This window comes from Pinus tabuliformis, chromosome 9, assembly GCF_031772625.1.
Source record: "Pinus tabuliformis cultivar Carrire ecotype Pingquan chromosome 9, CPIR1, whole genome shotgun sequence".
In the NCBI taxonomy this organism is placed as follows: domain Eukaryota; kingdom Viridiplantae; phylum Streptophyta; class Pinopsida; order Pinales; family Pinaceae; genus Pinus; species Pinus tabuliformis.
In genome coordinates, this window is record NC_142307.1 from 537,560,195 (window position 1) to 537,574,830 (window position 14,636).

Sequence of the window (14,636 nt, forward strand, 5' to 3'; positions counted from 1 at the left end):
TAATAAACTATATAATCAAAGAATTCTGTAACACAACATATACTGATAAGGAGGTCTCCTTCCACAGGCTCTAGCATTTACAACGTGGAGTTGCAGCAGTAACTCGCTATTGAAAAATAACTATTTGGCAATGTGTTTCTTTTGCAAAGAAACACGCTGGACAGTATTCCATATGGGCACAAACTGGAATTGACTAACAGAGACCAATTAACATTTCACATTTGTAGCTTTGCTAACTGTTTATGTTCTATAAAATACTGATAAAATGATAACCTTACAGAAAAAGCAGACATCACTTTGTAGGGTGTGTTATTTGTATTTACACAATTGATTTTTTTATTCAATCAACTATGCTATTCTTTGTGCTTTTGCTGAGTTCCTTCATCACCACCATCACTGGGAAATTCATCTCCCTCTTGAAGTATGAAATGAGTAGCAATTCCCAATTCATCTCACACTACCACCCCAAAGAAGCTAGCAATCCTGATATACAAATCGAACCAGCCATCCTATCAAGCAATCCATGTAGTTCTCAGTCTATAGCTTTGATAACCCAAAACTCAAATCTTTTATATCTAATATGCACAGAAATTTTCACATTAATATGTCTAGATCTCATTCTAAGATCTTTACAGATCTGATACAGAGGTAAACCAGATTTTTCATACTATGACAAGCAATATTAGCAAGTCTTGGAGTCTCTCTTATGTAATGTCTCCTCCTTATTTGATATTGTTGCTTTAGTATGGTTTGATACAGAAACTTAATTGTAGATATGGGTCTCCTGATCTCTTGCAAACATTCTGATCTGATGATTGTTATAGCTATGCATCCCATGAATACTATGGAGATTTTAACTACAAACCTTCTGATTGAATATTGGGATATTATCATACAAGTTTCTGCTCTTATGCAGAAATTGGAAGTATAAGCCTTCTCATCTTTAGGAAGGCTTTTGTATGAACAACTTGTCTACTCCTCTATAAACAATAATATACCATAGTGAAATGCTACAATGGTCTGATGAATAAAGGCCTGAAGCCATAGACAGTTTCTTTGCACCTGATACATTGATTGTATATACCTATTGCTATACACAGAATATAGCAAGCTGCTACTGTTCATTCCATGCACAAATTATGACAATTTTCATGTATACCATAGAAACTATTATACAGATCAGTTGTAGAAAGAACAATCAATTTGAGATAGTATCCAGAAAATTTTGACGTATACCAATCTTAGTCCTGTTGAAAAGAATTCAAAATCTCTGTGATGAGCAGCTGCTTAGGTGGTCCAATGCATGTTCTGAATGTAGTGAAGTCTGAAATTTTGTTCACTGTCATTCAATGCACTTAGGAAGTTCTGCTGTTGGAAAGTTTGATTGGGCTGCATTGAATTAAGCAAGGCTGAAACATTATTGTTGACGTTGTAGCTGTAGTTGTTCTACATGTTGTTGAATCTCTTTGCAAGGTTGGTTTCATCGTCCCCATATGCTAAGGAGAGGGTCCTGTTGAGAGAATTGAATTTGTTGTCATTCTCCACTACTAATTCTTCTTGTGTTGGGACAACTTCATATCAGCAATCGCTATTGTTGTCATTGTTATTGCTGAAATTGTTGTGAGAGAGGTTGGAAGACTGGACTTGAGGTAGTCCGTTGTTGTTTCCATTGCCATCCATGGCTTCATCGTTTAAAAAACCATCTATGAAAGGATCGTCACTCTCCAACAACCCACTGAAAGAGGCAATTTTGGGCAGTTGCAGTTTGTTTTGCTGATCAATATCAGGCAAAGAAGCCATCACTTCATCTGCACTTGGTGATTCATCTCGTTCCACCCCTTGTACTCTCTAAGAATGACCATTTTTCTTGTAAATTCAGCACAGCACCCAATCATCAAGCTGGAGAACAGAAGTACCATCAAAATCAACAATACCAATTTTAGTTGAATGAATCAATTCCTATTCATAAAGAATCAAAACACAAGAACTGTGAAAGGAAAATCATTCATATTGATCAATATTCACCGGTATATGAACAATAATACCATCAAATATTATCACAAAACAGTCAAATTAGAAGATTTCAACAATATTCTGGAGCCCAGAGACAGGAATTCAACTAATAGCTATACTTACTCTCAAAGAACCCTTCTTGTTAGGTATGTAATGGGCATCCTCCACTGCGCAGTCAAAATGCCAAGATAGCCGTTAGCTTATGCCGTTAGCAATAGCCAGTTTTCTAGGCATAACAAGGAGTACTTTATCAAGCTTCTACAGTATACAAACCTGGGTTTTTTACACCAAAATCCAACCTCCCTTACATTACAAATATATATTCTAATGAAAGAATATATAGGAAAAACATAATCCTCAAGCTGTTACAAGATTTTAGGAATAAAATCCTAACAGTAAACTAAAAATAAAATAAATTTTAAGTTGCTACAAGGAATACGGAAATGATAGAAAATCCTCTGCCATCAAATTGGAAATTGATTCTTTGACTGTTGATATCCTGCCTGCAAATTTGAATCTGTTGTAAATATTCCTGAAAATCTATCGACCTCCCTTTAAACAGGGTCAACTATGCCACCTGTTATCCAATGGTCCTTTTATCCAATTTTGAAAGAGAAATTTTTGTCATCTGTTGAAGTATGGTTTACAAAACCTTTTGTTTCATATAACTTATTTGAAAAATATACTCTACTTTATCCATGGGTTAATTACTCATGTAAAAATATAATTAGTGGTAAAATTCGTAGGATAAATTAATTACTCTTTTCCTAGACATCTGGCAAAACTACAAAAAAAAAGTGCCTAGCTATCAAAAACCATGGTTTTCATCTCTTTGATATCCTAATGCCATAAAACAATGATATAGGAGTCCATCAATAATTGGAAATCCATTGTGTTTGGTGTTTCTCAATATTTGTACGTTATTTTCCTACCCTCTCTTTTCCAACAAGAGTTACGAATGTACCTATGACAACATCACTGGCAGTCAATTCCCTCATATATGGCTCTGCATGTGCTTCAAGGAAAATAAGCTCCTTCATGTGAACAACTTGGTCATAGACACCACTGAAGCCATCTCTATTATCAACATTTTGCTGCTCTGTTTTGAATCCATGACCAAATTGCAGAGGTAGCATCTTCTCGTGCCTAAGAAACTGCATAGATTGAGATTGATGGAAGCCATCATTAGCTTACATACATAAACTTGTAGCTAACATACACATTATACAATATTAAATATTGAATATTTCTCCATAGACCTTGACCCCATAGTAGACCTATAAACAAAAACCTCAATAATATGTTGTACAATTTTGACATTCACTTGCTTGTTTGCAAACACACTCTCCAAATTATCTAAACAGCTCCTTGGATTGGCAAGATCAAAAATCCAGATCAGCATCAAGATGATACCAAACCAAAGCATTCTCTTTAGCTTCTATGGAAAAACCATCAGTAGTCTCAGTACATAATTTCATAATAGGCTTTGTTGTTTTCTTCCAGTAAAAGTTTGTAGTGGGTTGTTGTTTTTCATTCAGTATCCTGGTTCATTTAGCAATTAAAGGTGTTCCTTTCTTGCACTACTTTTGGCTATTGCATATTCCTTTATTCTTTTGAGCGACATACTTCATTTTATCCTCTCATCTAGCTTTCACAAGAGCTGTCCTTTCTTTGTCTGTGAATATGTCAACTAAAGGCCTGGGTGACTAGGAAGGCCAACATAATATACTTTCTCTCTTAGAGAATGATATAAAAAAAATTCTGCAAATTTCCTTGCATTCTTCTGTTGTTTCTTAATGCACAAAGTCATTGTATTTATTCTTCATAAGCATAGCCAAGAGTGAAATGAAGTTAGACCAAACCTTCTGCATTATGTAGGAAATAAATATCTTTGGCCCAACTTCCCCCCTGAAATTGTATCTTTTGGACTCACGATTGTTACCAATACTACAATAACTACCTGTTGATGGAGAGCCTCAAAACTTTGTTGCATATTTATACTACACTGAAGTGTTTTTTCACTTGCTTCAAAATATTATATGAATTATTCCCAATGTTGTTCTCTGGTGCTTGTGGATCTTCAATCGAAAGTATGTCGTCGCTTAAAGTCTACACGATACCCCAAGATTTGATATAGACAGAACTTCAACATTCTCAAATGTTAGTCGGAAACTGGACCAAGATCTTGGAAATTCCCTTTATAACAAATGCAATTGGTTAGCAGACTCAAGATATTTGCTATTAGAATGTGCTCAGAGCCAAAATTATTAAGCTATGCATGCGATGAATAAAACTGAATGAATACAAAAGAGTTATGAATAATCTTCTCTTGAATATCAAAACCAATGACTTCTAAAACTCTGGTAGAAGATGCACCCAGATCTGAAAAAGCATTTGCATGATATCAAAGCTTCTAATTCCAAGCCACGAAGGAAACATGCACCCAACAACCAACCTTCAAATAAAGGATCAGTTGTTTTGCAAAACTCGGCCATGCCAAAAACTGAGTATATACCCTTTAGAAAACCAACAAAATCTCCCAAACTGTTGACAATTTTAAAAAAATTCTCGTGTCTCATCTAATTGAGGCCATTTTTCAAAAACCCCATTGTTTGGAATTTTGAAATTCCCCTTCAATTTCCTAGAAACTGCACCTAAAGTTCATTGTTGGAAAATGCCCACGAAATTTTGATGAGTGGTTTCCAAAAGAAATTTCTCGGTGGAGGGGGAGAGGAGGGATGGGTTCCATGGTATTGAAAACTGTCAAGGGGGTGCTACTATGAACCTGTTGCTGCCACATCACCAATAGTTTTTTTCACTCCCTTTGTTAAACATCGAACACACAGAGGGGGTTCATGATTTATAATAACTATCGATCTGCTATCATCTTATACTAGATCTCCACGATACCCCAAGATTTGATATAGACAGAACTTCAACATTCTCAAATGTTAGTCGGAAACTGGACCAAGATCTTCGAATTCCCTTTATAACAAATGAAATTGGTTAGCAGACTCAAGATATTTGCTATTAGAATGTGCTCAGAGCCAAAATTATTAAGCTATGCATGCGATGAATAAAACTGAATGAATACAAAAGAGTTATGAATAATCTTCTCTTGAATATCAAAACCAGTGACTTCTAAAATTCTGGTAGAAGATGCACCCAAATCTGAAAAAGCATTTTCATGATATCAAAGCTTATAATTCCAAGCCATGAAGGAAACATGCACCCAACAACCAACCTTCAAATAAAGGATCAGTTGTTTTGAAAAACTTGGCCATGCCAAAAACTGAGTATATACCCTTTAGAAAACCAACAAAATCTCCCAAACTGTTGACAATTTAAAAAAAAATCTCGTGTCTCATCTAATTGAGGCCATTTTTCAAAAACCCCATTGTTTGGAATTTTGAAATTCTCCTTCAATTTCCTGGAAACTGCACCTAAAGTTCATTGTTGGAAAATGCCCACGAAATTTTGATGAGTGGTTTCCAAAAGCAATTTCTCGGTGGAGGGGGAGAGGAGGGATGGGTTCCATGGTATTGAAAACTGTCAAGGGGGTGCTACTATGAACCTGCTGCTGCCACATCACCAATAGTTTTTTTCACTCCCTTTGTTAAACATCGAACACACAGAGGCAGTTCACGATTTATAATAACTATCAATCTGCTATCGTCTTATACTAGATCTACACGATACCCCAAGATTTGATATAGACAGAACTTCAACATTCTCAAATGTTAGTCGGAAACTGGACCAAGATCTTGGAAATTCCCTTTATAAAAAATGCAATAGGTTAGCAGACTCAAGATATTTGCTATTAGAATGTGCTCAGAGCCAAAATTATTAAGCTATGCATGCGATGAATAAAACTGAATGAATACAAAAGAGTTATGAATAATCTTCTCTTGGATATCAAAACCAGTGACTTCTAAAACTCTGGTAGAAGATGCACCCAGATCTGAAAAAGCATTTTCATGATATCAAAGCTTCTAATTCCAAGCCAGGAAACATGCACCCACCAACCAACCTTCAAATAAAGGATCAGTTGTTTTGCAAAACTTGGCCATGCCAAAAACTGAGTATATACCCTTTAGAAAACCAACAAAATCTCCCAAACTGTTGACAATTTTAAAAAAAATCTCATGTCTCATCTAATTGAGGCCATTTTTCAAAAAGCCCATTGTTTGGAATTTTGAAATTCTCCTTCAATTTCTTGGAAACTGCACCTAAAGTTCATTGTTGGAAAATGCCCACGAAATTTTGATGAGTGGTTTCCAAAAGCAATTTCTCGGTGGAGGGGGAGAGGAGGGATGGGTTCCATGGTATTGAAAACTGTCAAGGGGGTGCTACTATGAACCTGCTGCTGCCACATCACCAATAGTTTTTTTCACTCCCTTTGTTAAACATCGAACACACAGAGGGGGTTTACGATTTATAATAACTATTGATCTGCTATCGTCTTATACTAGATCTACATGATACCCCAAGATTTGATATAGACAGAACTTCAACATTCTCAAATGTTAGTCGGAAACTGGACCAAGATCTTGGAAATTCCCTTTATAACAAATGCAATTGGTTAGCAGACTCAAGATATTTGCTTTTAGAATGTGCTCAGAGCCAAAATTATTAAGCTATGTATGCGATGAATAAAACTGAATGAATACAAAAGAGTTATGAATAATCTTCTCTTGAATATCAAAACTAGTGACTTCTAAAACTCTGGTAGAAGATGCACCCAGATCTGAAAAAGCATTTTCATGATATCAAAGCTTCTAATTCCAAGCCATGAAGGAAACATGCACCCAACAACCAACCTTCAAATAAAGGATCAGTTGTTTTGCAAAACTCGGCCATGCCAAAAACTGAGTATATACCCTTTAGAAAACCAACAAAATCTCCCAAACTGTTGACAATTTTAAAAAAATTCTCGTGTCTCATCTAATTGAGGCCATTTTTCAAAAACCCCATTGTTTGGAATTTTGAAATTCTCCTTCAATTTCCTGGAAACTGCACCTAAAGTTCATTGTTGGAAAATGCCCACGAAATTTTGATGAGTGGTTTCCAAAAGCAATTTCTCGGTGGAGGGGGAGAGGAGGGATGGGTTCCATGGTATTGAGGCACTTCCAATACTTCTATTGTATTTAAGGAAGGCATTTTATAAATATAATAACAGACAATTGATCAGCTATTATTTCAAAAACAAGATTGTGATCATACAATAATGGAAATACAGATATCTGCTTTCATAGCATTGTTGGTAAATCAAAATTAAAGCTAATGGAGAAGGCAAAGCAATAATCAAATACCTCAGACGTTCAGCATCAGCCCTGACATCAATTTTCTCCGTCTCTCGGTTTATCAGATTGACAATTCGAGCTGTATATGTAGTAATTGCATGTAGCAATTGTGGAGGACTCCTGAGCAAATTTAGAGCAAGATCCTTCACATCATTTGGTATTTCCCCATCCAAATCAATAACTAGCTTCTCAGCATCTAGATGTGCATGTCCCTGAACACCACCCCCATCAGAAGCCGGAAAAGTGTTCCGTATTCTTTCAATGAGATGAGCTGCAAGTGATTCACATGCCTTTCTAATGCTCCTTTCCTGCACTGTTTCAATAAGAATGAGACCATCCGCTGGCTTGTTACCCTTAATTGTGGCATAAACTCTATCCTGCTCGTTACGGGCACGCAGAATGTCAGGAGTTGCATCTTGCCCACTGCCAACCCTCACTCGCTGTGCATCCCTTGCTTGATCAACATAACGATGAAGTCGTCGCTGATATTCTGCAAAAATCTTGCATGTTTCTTCACACCGCTGGTTATAAGCTTCAAGCATTACCTGCTTATGCCTAATACAAAAGAAGAAGAAAAAATAACAGTCAAAAGGCGATACTTCAATGAAAACTTTAGAAATAATTTTAAAATTTGAGCGAAGTTCCTTAATGTTCTTCACAGTATATATTATCCAGTTAAACTTGATTTCAATGTTATTGCACGAAATTATTCCTGTTTGACAAAATGAAATTCAGCCACACACTGCCTTACGAGTAATAGATCATTCCCTGTGATATATTACATCAGGAATTTTGGAGCATAATGAGTAACTCTGGGATCAGGTATAATCAGTTCGTTTATTCCGTATTTATCATTAAGGAGATTAAAAAGAGCACAGTGTCAAGGCCCTTCTGAACCTATCGCATTAATTAGCATATTCGAAACCAGGATATTCCTAATATTTAGCATAATAGCTTAATGTAAACAAGCTGCAAGATCCACAAAACTAATTTGATACACAGCTTTTCAGAAGCGATAGAATTTAACCAAGAAACTAACTTGAATAATGTAACGTTCTCATAGAACAAGGTAACGAAACCTAGTCTGATTTTAGAAAATGAATCAACAACACAATAAATTTTAAATCTGTACCTATAATTTGATTTCTCATCAAGCATTCTTTTGCATTCAGCTTCTTCTCTGGAAGCTTCAATCATCTGTCCCTTCAATTCCTTCCTCTGCCGCTGAAGGACATGGCGTAGTCTTTCTACCTCTTTCTCAGCTGCACCTCGTTCTCTCAGAGCCCTCTCTCGGGTCTCATAGGCTTCAGAAGCGTGTCCTTTTTCTAGAGGCTCTTTAGCTTTGGCAACCTCGGCCACCTTTCCTTTGCTTCTGTCGTCATATCTCTTCCTGCTTTTGCCTTTAACTTCCTCCTCCTTCACATTTAAGTTTTTTGCTGCTACCTCAGCTCCTTCTTGCAGACCGACTGTGATGCCAGGGCTGTCGTGCACGAGAATGTTTCTCTTAATTTTCTCCACTGTTTTCTCGAACCTTACTCTCTGCAATAAGAAATTCCAGACGGGTAACATATTTCCCCTGCATATTTTCTTCAGATCCTCCAGCGATGGCAGGGGTGTGTTGGAAGATAAATATCGGTCGTGCGGTCTGTACCCCATTTCCTGCTGTAACCATTCCAATATAGCCTCTGGCTGAGGAACGGAACCGCCTGGAGTCTGCATAGCTTAAACACTACAATCTTTGGATAAAACTGGTCGAAAGTGAGCTCAAATTACTGCAAATGCCCTCGGAAATTCGATCATGCCTGCTTGGTAAGGCACTGAAGCTCGACCCCGGATGTAAAAATGCCGGTTCCGCCTAGATTTGGTACCAAACTGTCCCGAATTGAAGACCTAGTCAAAGCTGGAAACCCTAAACCAAGAGAATTGCTCTGTGTCCAATTGCAGCTGCGATGGCTGCTGCGGTGAGATGAGAAATTTGAGAGTCCCATGGACTCAAACCTTCAATCCATCGGCCGGATCGAAATTTTCTTCATCGTATCTCAAACCCTGGCTTCGTGCTTTTTCCTGCCACTGCGTTGATAAATCCCGTGCAGCAAAGGCATTTGCCCCGGCCCTCCTCTGCAGCAAACTGGCTATTTGTGTGTGCACGACAGACCAAGTGGGTAGACATACGGGCAGATAATTGGACGGCAGATAATTGTTGAATCGTCTAACAATAGATTTGACGGTTAACATTAAGACAGAAAGGCGTTTAGGGGAGTTCATTTCAGAGGGAAACGCCTTACGGCGTAAATATCTCGATTGTGAACTAGTTTTCTTCCAGATCTGTCAAACAAGTTATGCCCAAATGGAGAAACAGAAAATCCTCTCATCTATTGATTGCTCAAAGTTAGTAATGACAAACTGAATACATATAACAGAGATGGTGTTTAGTGACTAGCCAACAAAATGGGCACATGAAATGATAATAGAAAACGTGAGACATGCTAACCATAAGTAGCTCAAGTTTGTCACACTTTCCTTTCCCGGAACAGAACCATTCCTAAATAATTAAGTTCTGTGAGTATCTCAATGCCATATATGTTAATGTTTTTTTTCCATTGGCAAGTCATAAAATGCCAGTAACTACCTAAATAAATCACAACTAATATGGCATCAGTTCAAGGATTTCCACACATCTTCACCTGTGAAAAACCAATATATTGTAAGGACAACATTGGTTGGGTCTAGTACTTCTCGGAATGTAGGTTGTAACTAATGATTCCTGGGGAGTAAGTGCCCTAAATCATACAAAAAATGGCTAAAGGGGATGCAGAAAACATAGGGCTCTGTCAACTCACAGAGTCTAACCTTCCTGCAGTTCCATAGCTTATGGGAGAAAGAACTGTGCTAAAGAAGCAACATTTACGTTTCATATATCTGCTGAAGAGCGGTTTAATTGTACAGATCTATTACTTATACAAATACAAGTATCACAAATTTCTCTTCTGATCAACAACACAGGGCAATGATTTACTGAAGAACCCCTTCCTTTTTAATTATTTTTTTATTTTTATTTTTTTGGATTTTTTGGTGGGAATAGCATTTCCCCCTAATTCCCCAAGTTTACTGGTTGTTTCCTTTTTAGGAATGTTTTTAGATAGAAACAATCGGGGGAACACGTTGTCTCTAGACTCTGATAATTCAACTTTATAGTATTCTACTTAGGGCTTGTGACTGAGGAAAGATGCATTTGTCCATTTTAAATTTCTCACACAACATGGGACCCAAGATCAAATCTTATGTTAGTGATCACGCCAAGTAGATGCAATGCAAAATAGTTTAATTTGGTTATTTATGAAGGCATAGTATGAATTAAGAATCACAAAAGTACCAGTTAACCAATGGCAACAATATAACAGCTGAATTGACTCCCAACCAATTTCACATCATCTTGTAGATCATTAAAAAACACACATCGAAGCATTAACGCAAATAACGTTTCAGGGAATATATTGCCAAGGGTCCAAATAGAAACTCATTGGAAATATCAGGGGAAATATTGAAAATTATCTGAAAATATCAGCAAGAATAAACTTGGAACTGAGGAATTCTTAATATATCATTGACAACCTGAAAATCTTGGGAGAAACTGGAAATATCAGGAGAAATATATAGTGAGTCCTGAGCAACAGCAAGGTCTCTACTCTGTTTTTTCTCTTTACCAATCAGAGATATTTGCACCACTGCATTGAAGAAGCCACAATAAAATTATATATATTGCCAAATCAATTAATAACCTGTTTTCCTTCCAGATTTGAAAACCAAGTTATGTCCAGATGGAGAGATATGATAAGATAATTTTATTGATGTCCAACAAATAACAACAAATAGGTCAATGGGACTGCTAAATACATCCGTGAGAATACAAAGTACAAGCACTAAAGGAGCTCCTGGAAAATCATGATAAAAGCATATCTATAATATGCTGAGAATCCAAAACCTAAATCCTGACTCCTAACAGCATGGAGAAGTGAAACAAAGCAATGATGCACATACATGCAAATGCAGCAGAGAAAATTTTCACATCTATTCATCTACCATAATCAACAAAGAGAACTTGATAGTGTATAAGAATGATAGTATTCAGCATCTAGCCAACAAAATAAGAGCACAAAACAATAAGCCGAAACATCACAAGTTGATGTATTCAAAAATGGATAACCAAGACACTGTAACCACAAGAAGCTCAAGTTCATCGAACTTTCCCTAGAAAAGAACCATTCTTACACGCATCTCGATAATACATAGGTTAATCTCTTATCAATATGGAATTCATAGTACATCATTGATCACCTAAATAAACCAGATTTGATGCAGCATCCGTGCAAGGACTCCCACGTTTGTATTGGTGTGTTCTCATGCTTCCTGTCACCCGAATTGTAACTGATGACTGCTAAGGAGGATGTGCACTAGATCACACAAATGCCTAGATGGGACCAAACACTACAGTTACCAGGCTTAGCTCACAAAAAACTTGGCAGAGGCAAAAAAGTGAGTTCAAATCAGGTAAGCTAAAACTTGAGGAGAGATGAGCAGAAATCAAGGAAAAACAGAGAAGAAAATGAAGCAAAGAAACTCACTCTCTCAGATATATAAAAGAAGGTGGCGAGTTTTCTGACAGGTCCACAGGTCAAAAATTGTTGACCCATGAACAACCCACTAAGTACTCATAGGTCGAGTTATTCACTGCAAGTTAAACTTGTTGACATCAAGTTTGACTCACCATCAATTTGAATCCATGTGTTTCAGCAGGCAACCCGACTTTCACCCCCTTGGGTGGGTCAAACCCAGCAGGTCTGGAAACCCTAACACCCACAATTTGGGACCCTATCACCTAATAGGAGCCAAACCTTCCTATGGTTCCACGCCTTAGGGAAAAGGAACACTGCTAAGGAAGAAGCATTTATGTATGTTTCAGATATCTGTTATAGTGTTGCACTACTTGGACTCAGCAAAAAAACAGCAAGGGTTTGAAATCATTAACTGGGTAAAAGCTCAGCAAAAAGTCACTGTGCAATGAAAATGAGAAAATCCGCCTTTTAAGTTACTTTTCTGCAGCAGCTGCTGAATTTTTGAAAAAATGGGAAAAAAATGCCTGAATCACAATCTGTGCTACTAAATCATTTCAGACAGAACCCATCAACTAATCTGTGACTTCCGCAACACTGAACTGTAGAATAGCATCTTATTTGCATCAGATTCAAGTTTCTTCAGCAGCAATCAGAATTGATCAGAATTGTATGAACAATTATCACAACATTAGAAACAGGACTCTTTATAACTGTGCGAGTACTAGCGAGTTGATTCCACTCTCCAAGCTAGTGAGCAGAGTCAAACCTTTGCCAAAACTCCTGGTCAGAGTCGGTCAGGCTCAGTTTTGGTAAATAAGTTTAAGTTCTGCTGGGCTTATATTCCTCATATTTTTTAGTGTGTGTTTCCTGACATTTTTAATAAGACAATTTTTGCCATGTCACCAAGTTGACTCTCCACATTGGATTTGCCAAGTTTTTGCCAAGTCTGGTTCATGTGACTTTGATCAGGATTTTCTCTTCCGTTGAATAGTATAAGGTAATCATCTGGTGAAGGTCCCAGGATACCATAAATTGCATCCATTGCTGGATGTATGCCTAGTGCTAACACCGGTAAGGATTTTGAAGCCTCTATGACAGTTTTAATACCCACAACAGCACAAGCTAATACAAGACATGGATAGATAGATAGATAGCTCTTATCAAACATGGATGTAACCTGAAAAATACAGTACATCTAAATCTTCCCTAGAGACACCTTGGCATGTCTCCTCTTTCCTGCAGAAAAACAACTCCACGGAGGCAGTTTCAAGATATAAAAATATAACATACCTAAAGTGACCAGTGCAGACCAAGCCTCCGTGAGAACATGGATAACTAATAAACACGGAGTTATGATTGAGCCTTGAGCTTGACCAAGTCAAAATCAAATTGCTTTTTGCGATATACATTTCATCCAGATGCATCGTCAATGAAAATTTACCCAAATTGAATAACAAATATCAGATATTTCTCTATATTAACCTTAAAAAGAGAAACTAATTATTCCTATGAAGTCGGGCTCGGACATGAGACAAAGTAGATTTAGCCAATAGACACGGAGTCTCTTTGGAGACAAAAATGGGATTCAATCATTAAACAAAGTGATTTTAGTCCTAAGCTATGACAATCAAGAAACCCGAAAAGGAACGGAACACGAAATGGGGCTAGAGGATTTGGGAGAATAAAAAATGTAACCCCGCCGATAAAATTGATTAGTAATGTTCTATGTACTGTCAAGATGCAAACTGGAACATGAACGGGAACGGGAATGGAACAAGAAACGGGTCTCCTGACTAAGTTTTTTGGTAACAGAGGCTCAGCCTATTAATCAGCATGTGGCAGCTGCCAAGCAAACGTCACAAGTTCAAATCCTACAGAGTCGCCCTATGCCCTAACCCAATAGGCAGATGCAACCTACACCCGAAAACCCAATCCTATTTGAGGGCTCTACCGTATCTAAGTTTCCTCTGGATTCATGACATTCAACTTTTCGAGCAATCAAGGGATTCTACCCACCTGTGATCGCATTATGGTCAAGGTATTTCATAGGCTTCAACATGATCTATGTAAGGGAGATTTCATTTAGGTGGAACACAAGCAATTCCAACATAATTTTCTGCAAAAATAAAAAATAAGAAACTATCGGGCATTGCAGTTTCATTACCTGGATAATGCCCATGAAATGATGATAATTCCCAAAGCAAGCCTTGATGAGCCCCAGATGATGAACTGGTCAGGCATACTCACTAACCCAAATGTTTTCCAAGCCCGTTGAGAACTGAATTCTGTTCAAACACTGTCCGATTCATCGTCCCAGACATTATAAACCGTATTCAAATCAGAGCAGCGCCCATATTCCTGACAAATTCACAGTTCCCCATGCTCTCTCTCTCTCTGCATACATAATCACAATACCCTAGTGCACTAGATTAGGCAAAAACCCAAATACATCACGTGAGGAATAGTCAGAGACTACAGCTATGGACAAACCTTCAATCCATCGGCCGGATCGTGCTTTTTCCTGCCACTGCGTTGATAAATCCCGTGCAGCAAAGGCATTTGCCCCGGCCCTCCTTTGCAGCAAACTGGCTATTTGTGTGTGCACGACAGACCAAGTCGGTAGACATACGGGCAGATAGTTGGACAACAGATAATTGTTGAATCGTCTAACAAAAGATTTGACGGTTAACATTAAGACAGAAAGACG

General features: G+C 37.6%; 1 pseudogene across 1 annotated transcript; it reads right to left on the minus strand.

Annotated features, from left to right (window-relative positions):
• Positions 1–1,233: 1,233 nt before the first annotated feature.
• LOC149149634 (AUGMIN subunit 5 pseudogene) lies at positions 1,234–9,035 on the minus strand (annotated as a pseudogene). Its single transcript, XR_016263222.1, has 3 exons — positions 8,449–9,035; positions 7,326–7,871; positions 1,234–1,899 (listed from the first exon to the last, which is right to left on the minus strand). The product of XR_016263222.1 is annotated as an AUGMIN subunit 5 pseudogene (transcript).
• Positions 9,036–14,636: the final 5,601 nt, after the last annotated feature.